This window comes from Lissotriton helveticus, chromosome 3_1 (assembly GCF_964261635.1).
Source record: "Lissotriton helveticus chromosome 3_1, aLisHel1.1, whole genome shotgun sequence".
NCBI classification, from domain to species: Eukaryota; Metazoa; Chordata; class Amphibia; order Caudata; family Salamandridae; genus Lissotriton; species Lissotriton helveticus.
The window spans coordinates 1,804,516,843-1,804,522,842 of NC_136061.1; positions in this window are offsets into that span (position 1 = coordinate 1,804,516,843).

Genomic DNA, 6,000 nt, shown 5'->3' on the forward strand with positions numbered 1-6,000 from the left:
TTGTGCCCAGGGTCTGTAAATTAAGAACTACTAGTAGGCCTATAAAAACAATTGATGGGCAGAATGCTGAACAATGTCAATCATTCACCCTAGTACAGAGATCTGGGCCTAAATCCATTGTTTTTTACTCCTCATGCCATTTCAGTTTAGACCCAGCCATATGCAAATCACTCTTGACCCTGTTCCCAATGGGAAAAGTCCAGCTCAAACTGCCAGGCCAGGTCCTCCCTGGACAGGAAACAAGCACCCTGAGACCAGTTTCAGGGGAATCACTGTTCATCAGCCAGGCTAGCTTGACTCTAGTGGTCTGGGCATACCTGTCCCACTCGGGTGGCAGATGCAAAAACAATGATGCACAGAATGCTGAAGAATGTCAAACATTCAGTTCAGTACAGAGATCTGGACCTGAATACATTGTTTTCTTTGCCCCCCATGCCATTCCAGCTTACTAGCAGGCCTTCAGCACTAATTCTGACACTCACGTAAGTAGTAGATTACCAGTAGGGAGAGAAAGGGTATTCGCCTAAAAAGGCAGGAGAGGGACTCCCTGTCCCCTTAGATATATCTTTAAACAACAATGAGGGAGTTACACCTGGGGGATACACCCAACCTCAGCAGAGGCGAGTCTGTGTGTTAGCCACAATCCAAATGGAAGGACGTCCTTTGTCCTTAAGAAGACCCCTCACTCACCAACCTAGTTGGTGACATGCTTCATCATCGGGGTCCCACCCGGACAGCCGAATGCCATCCAGGTGTGCTGCGACACCTGATTACAGTGGAGCTGGTTTTAATTCTTTTATATGTGTAAGGGAAGAGCTAAGTGATATTAAAATTATCCGGAACTGCCCACTTAGGTGATTTATTCTGGGGTGTAACGGATATAGTTAAAAAAAAGGGGCCAACTGTTGCTCAATTAGGAGAGCTGTCGGTGAAAGAAATATGAGGCGTGTGGGATAAAAAAGGTCTACATGTTTCTACCTATGTGTCAAATTAACAGGTATTCGTCAGGACCGTGGGGTACCTTCGGGACGGTATGCGCACGCTAAGGCGCACCCTATCCTCGTAGGTAGCAGTAGGAGAAACAAAATGAATCTCCAAAAAAAGGTTTTCTTCTTTAGTCTGTTTAAAAACCTGTTGAGAGAAATGAGGGAAAAGGGTTGTGGATAACAAACATATACATATATAAAACACATATATAACACACAATCGGTGAGTGGTGATGTTCATCAACATTCATCATAAACTTGATGTGAGGGACTTGTGAGATAAGTCCCAATAGTGCCACATACCACGTGGTAACACACCCAATGTATCTATGATACTGAAATCACTTGGTGTCAGTGCTAGTTTTGGAGAAGCACCAGACACGTAAAGGCGATGTGCTGGGTGTTTTGTGTCTCAGTGGCTGAGAAACAGCGGAGTCGTCGTGCAAGTGAAGGCGACTGCGCAGGGTTAAAATAACTAAGAACGTGAAAATAAAAACGAATTCTGGACCTGCCACAACGACCACACATGAGGCGATGGTGTCTGGTAGTGGTTAGCATGCATGATTATAGTGAACAAATATTCAGGCTGATCATCTTACTAGGAGCTTTTCTATTCAATGCTCCATGAGTCACTCCGGGACTGGCGTTTTTCTCATTACGATCTAGGTAGATAATAACAATGCAGAGTGTTGGCGATTATGAAACTCTGACGCATAGCGGTTAACGGCGTCGCCGTAAAGGAACAATCTTACTTGTAAGATGAAAAAGAGGCGTTGTTTGCACCTACACCGTCACCGCGAGTGCTCCGTGGGTTACTGAGCTGCCGCGCCAGCGTGGTAAATGAGTGTGCCGTTTCCGGGTTGGGCGTGCTTGGACGGGTGGGGCGTGATAGGCGCTGGGCGTGTGGGCGGTCGAATGGCCAATAGGAAGGGAGACTCACGGGGGTGTGAGCAGTTAGACGTCACTGTACGTTCTGCCAAACAGGGAGCTGTCAGCAGCGTCAAACAGGAGAAGGAAATTAAAGTGATAGTACTTGTTTATATTGCTAGCCTCGTGACAATAACTATTAAGTCGAGTGCAAGTCGAGACAATGCAGGCATTTAGTAAATGTGACTAACCTCTTATGAAAAAACGAATGTGAAGACCAAAGGAAATAAAGTGCTGTGATAATCTAGCGCAATAGTATTTAAGCCGAGTCAGTTTTACAAATCATGCAGCAAATCACAAGGCATACAGAAAATTGCATAGATCACTCGCGGAAGTATTAGTCTTTCACTGAATTCCAAGGGATATTGTCATTCAGGCCCAATTTGTGGGTGGCCAGTCTATAAACCCAACGCTGTTCCTTTTCGAAAAGATTGGACTCCTTTTCAACTTTTTCAATAATGGTCCATTTAAAGTCATTGGGACCATGTTTCATAGACAGAAAATGTTCTGTGAGTTTGGTCATCGTTTTTTGGCAGCGGATCGTGCTACGATGTTCGCATATGCGTTGCTTGATCTTCCTACTGGTCATACCCACATATCTAAGGTTGCATGGGCAGGTGATAAGGTACACCACCTGCGAGCTATTGCAATTAGTGTGGGATCTGATGGTCCAAATTTTGCCTTCTTCCAGCAGTAATGTCTTTGTGTTCTCTGTTAGAGGGCAGACACTGCAATTCCCGCATTTGTAGTGTCCCAAAACCTTCGGTAGGCCCCATGCGTTGAGCACAGTAGGTTCTACTTCAGCTTGTCTTTTAGGTCTAGTATTCACTAGACTGTCGCGTATACTCCTTGCTCTTTTATAGGCAAATAAAGTTTTTTCCCATTTCAGATTGCCAGTGTTAATGATCTTCCAGTGTTTATTGATAGATTTCGACATTAGGTTAGACGCGGTGCAAAAAGTGGTCACACATGTCAGAGGTGCGTCTGTTTGTTCTCTGGTAATGTCCTCCAGAAGTGCCTCTCGCGGCTGGTTTCTCGCACGTTTTTGGCACTTATTCAGGATGTTATCTGGGTAGCCCCTTGCTTGGAGTTTGTTGGTTAGATCTCCTGCATAGATACATTGGGTGTGTTACCATGTGGTATGTGGCACTATTGGGACTTATCTCACAAGTCCCTCACATCAAGTATATGATGAATGTTGATGAACATCACCACTCACCGATTGTGTGTTATATATGTGTTTTATATATGTATATGTTCGTTATCCACAACCCTTTTCCCTCATTTCTCTCAACAGGTTTTTAAACAGACTAAAGAAGAAAACCTTTTTTTTGGAGATTCATTTTGTTTCTCCTACTGCTACCTACGAGGATAGGGTGCGCCTTAGCGTGCGCATACCGTCCCGAAGGTACCCCACGGTCCTGACGAATACCTGTTAATTTGACACATAGGTAGAAACATGTAGACCTTTTTTATCCCACACGCCTCATATTTCTTTCACCGACAGCTCTCCTAATTGAGCAACAGGTGGCCCCTTTTTTTAACTATATCCGTTACACCCCAGAATAAATCACGTAAGTGGGCAGTTCCGGATAATTTTAATATCACTTAGCTCTTGCCTTACACATATAAAAGAATGAAAACCAGCTCCACTGTAATCAGGTGTCGCAGCACACCTGGATGGCATTCGGCTGTCCGGGTGGGACCCCAATGATGAAGCATGTCACCAACTAGGTTGGTGAGTGAGGGGTCTTCTTAAGGACAAAGGACGTCCTTCCATTTGGATTGTGGCTAACACACAGACTCGCCTCTACTGAGGTTGGGTGTATCCCCCAGGTGTAACTCCCTCATTGTTGTTTAAAGATATATCTAAGGGGACAGGGAGTCCCTCTCCTGCCTTTTTAGGCGAATACCCTTTCTCTCCCTACTGGTAATCTACTATTGGCAGCGCATAGCTGCGAGAGTTTTTCTTTTAGCTTTTTTAATTCTCCACGTTCTGGACCACGCACACGTCACCACGTTTTTTTGACAATATGAGCGACTACCAGGGCCTCACCTTCTCATCAGAAAAGATCGATGCAATTATGGGAGACCTCTCAACTTTTGCAGACACTAACATCTCACAGAGTATCTCACAAACCACCGAGTGGGAAAAACTTTCTGAACTAAAAAAAAACAGGATAAGGACAATCCTGCATGGTACTATTCTAAAGGAATATGTAATTAATAAAATGGCTCCGAAGGGCTTATTAGTGACCAACGCCCCACGGATTTTTTTAGAAGACGCAATTTTCAGAAAAGATTGGGCCTTAATAGCGTGGCATTGCACACATGACTGGATCCTGTTAATCCTAAAAACTGCGGTACGACTGTCCGAAAAAATTCTGGTGGAAATTCAAGTCACTGAAGGAGTAATTAAGGCCTCCATTACTGGCTATAAGAAAAAACTAGAGGAACTGAATAAAGAGATTAATGAATATAAGGAGAATCTCACCCAACAAAAAGTAACAAAATTCCAGAAGGACTTAAAGAAATTCTCCTTCGTAAAAACCTATCCCTACTCTGATCCTGAGTACACAGCACCGAATAAAATGGATCCAACACCTGTTTCCCCGAGTAATAGTTCTGCGAGCAGCAATTCAAGTACCTCCAGTACTGGAAGTTACAAACAACGGGGCAAAGGGAGAGGGAGAACTGCACAACAAAGCAACTGGCCGCAGTTCAACCCAATGATGCAAGGATACCAACCACCATTCCACCCCCCACCATACCCGATGTATGGTTGGCAACCACCCTTTCAACACCAACCACCCCCACCCAACAATTACCGGCCTTTTTTATGGAGGGGCGGAAGAGGCAGGGGAAGAAACAGAGGAGGAGTGGGAGGGGCACAAGTACATTGGGCACCGGAGGATCCAATAACGAACCACACCAGGAGCAAGAATCAACAAGCGGGACCGAGCAACACTTAGAACTAGTGACTAATCTAGCTATTAGACCCCTTTCAACCACTGAAGCACTAGTCCTTAACAAAGGACTAGGGTTTGTCCCTACACAAAGATTCGATAAATTCAATCTCCATTGCGAATTAGCCGGTTTCTTTAGGAAATTGAAACTAAAAGATTTCTTTGAAAAAAATGGAAGAAATACTAACAGCAATGAGAATCAAGATCTCAATGAGACTGGATTACGATTGAAGTCAACGTTCACCCCTCCTCCCCACATGACACCGGTAGAACTTTCCGCTTTCGAACAAGCTGTATTTAATGATATCGAAACCTTAGAGCCTAAGGAACCATTCACCAACCTGACAAAATTGGAAAGGCGTGCTTTGGAAGAACTAAAACACTGCGATACCATTACTATCAAACCAGCGGATAAAGGGGGAGGTGTTGTTGTACTGGACACCACTATGTATAGAACTGAATGCCTCCGCCTATTGGGCGATATACATACCTATCGACAACTGACCTACGACCCCACTCATGAACTAAAAAATGAAATCAAGTCACTCATTGATCATGGTGAGGAAAGAGGTTTCATCACTAAACAAGAGGCAGACTTTCTGTGTAACAATGAAGGGAAGATTCCTTATTTCTACATACTCCCCAAGATGCATAAGAATAAACATCCCCCACCTGGCAGACCCATTGTTTCAGGCATTGGTTCGGTCCTAGAACCTTTATCAAAATTCTGTGATGTATTTTTGAGGGCTCTAGTCCAAAAAACTCCTACATACTTGAAGGATACCAAAAATGTCCTACAACTATTGAATCAATTGACAATTGACGAGAATACCATACTAGTCAGTCTCGACATAGAGAGCCTCTACACGAGCATACCTCAGGATGACACCCTGAAGGTACTAGAAAGAGCACTGGAAAAAGAAGTTTGGACTCACAGAACTCCTAAGAACTTTATTCTTGAATGTGCTAGATTGGCACTTAAAAAGAACTACTTCGAGTACGAGGGTACCCTGTACCTCCAAATAGGTAGGACCTCGATGGGAAGCACATTTGCTCCTAGCGTGGCAGGTCTGTATGTGTACTACTTTGAGGAGAAATTCATCTTGAGTAACCAGAATCCA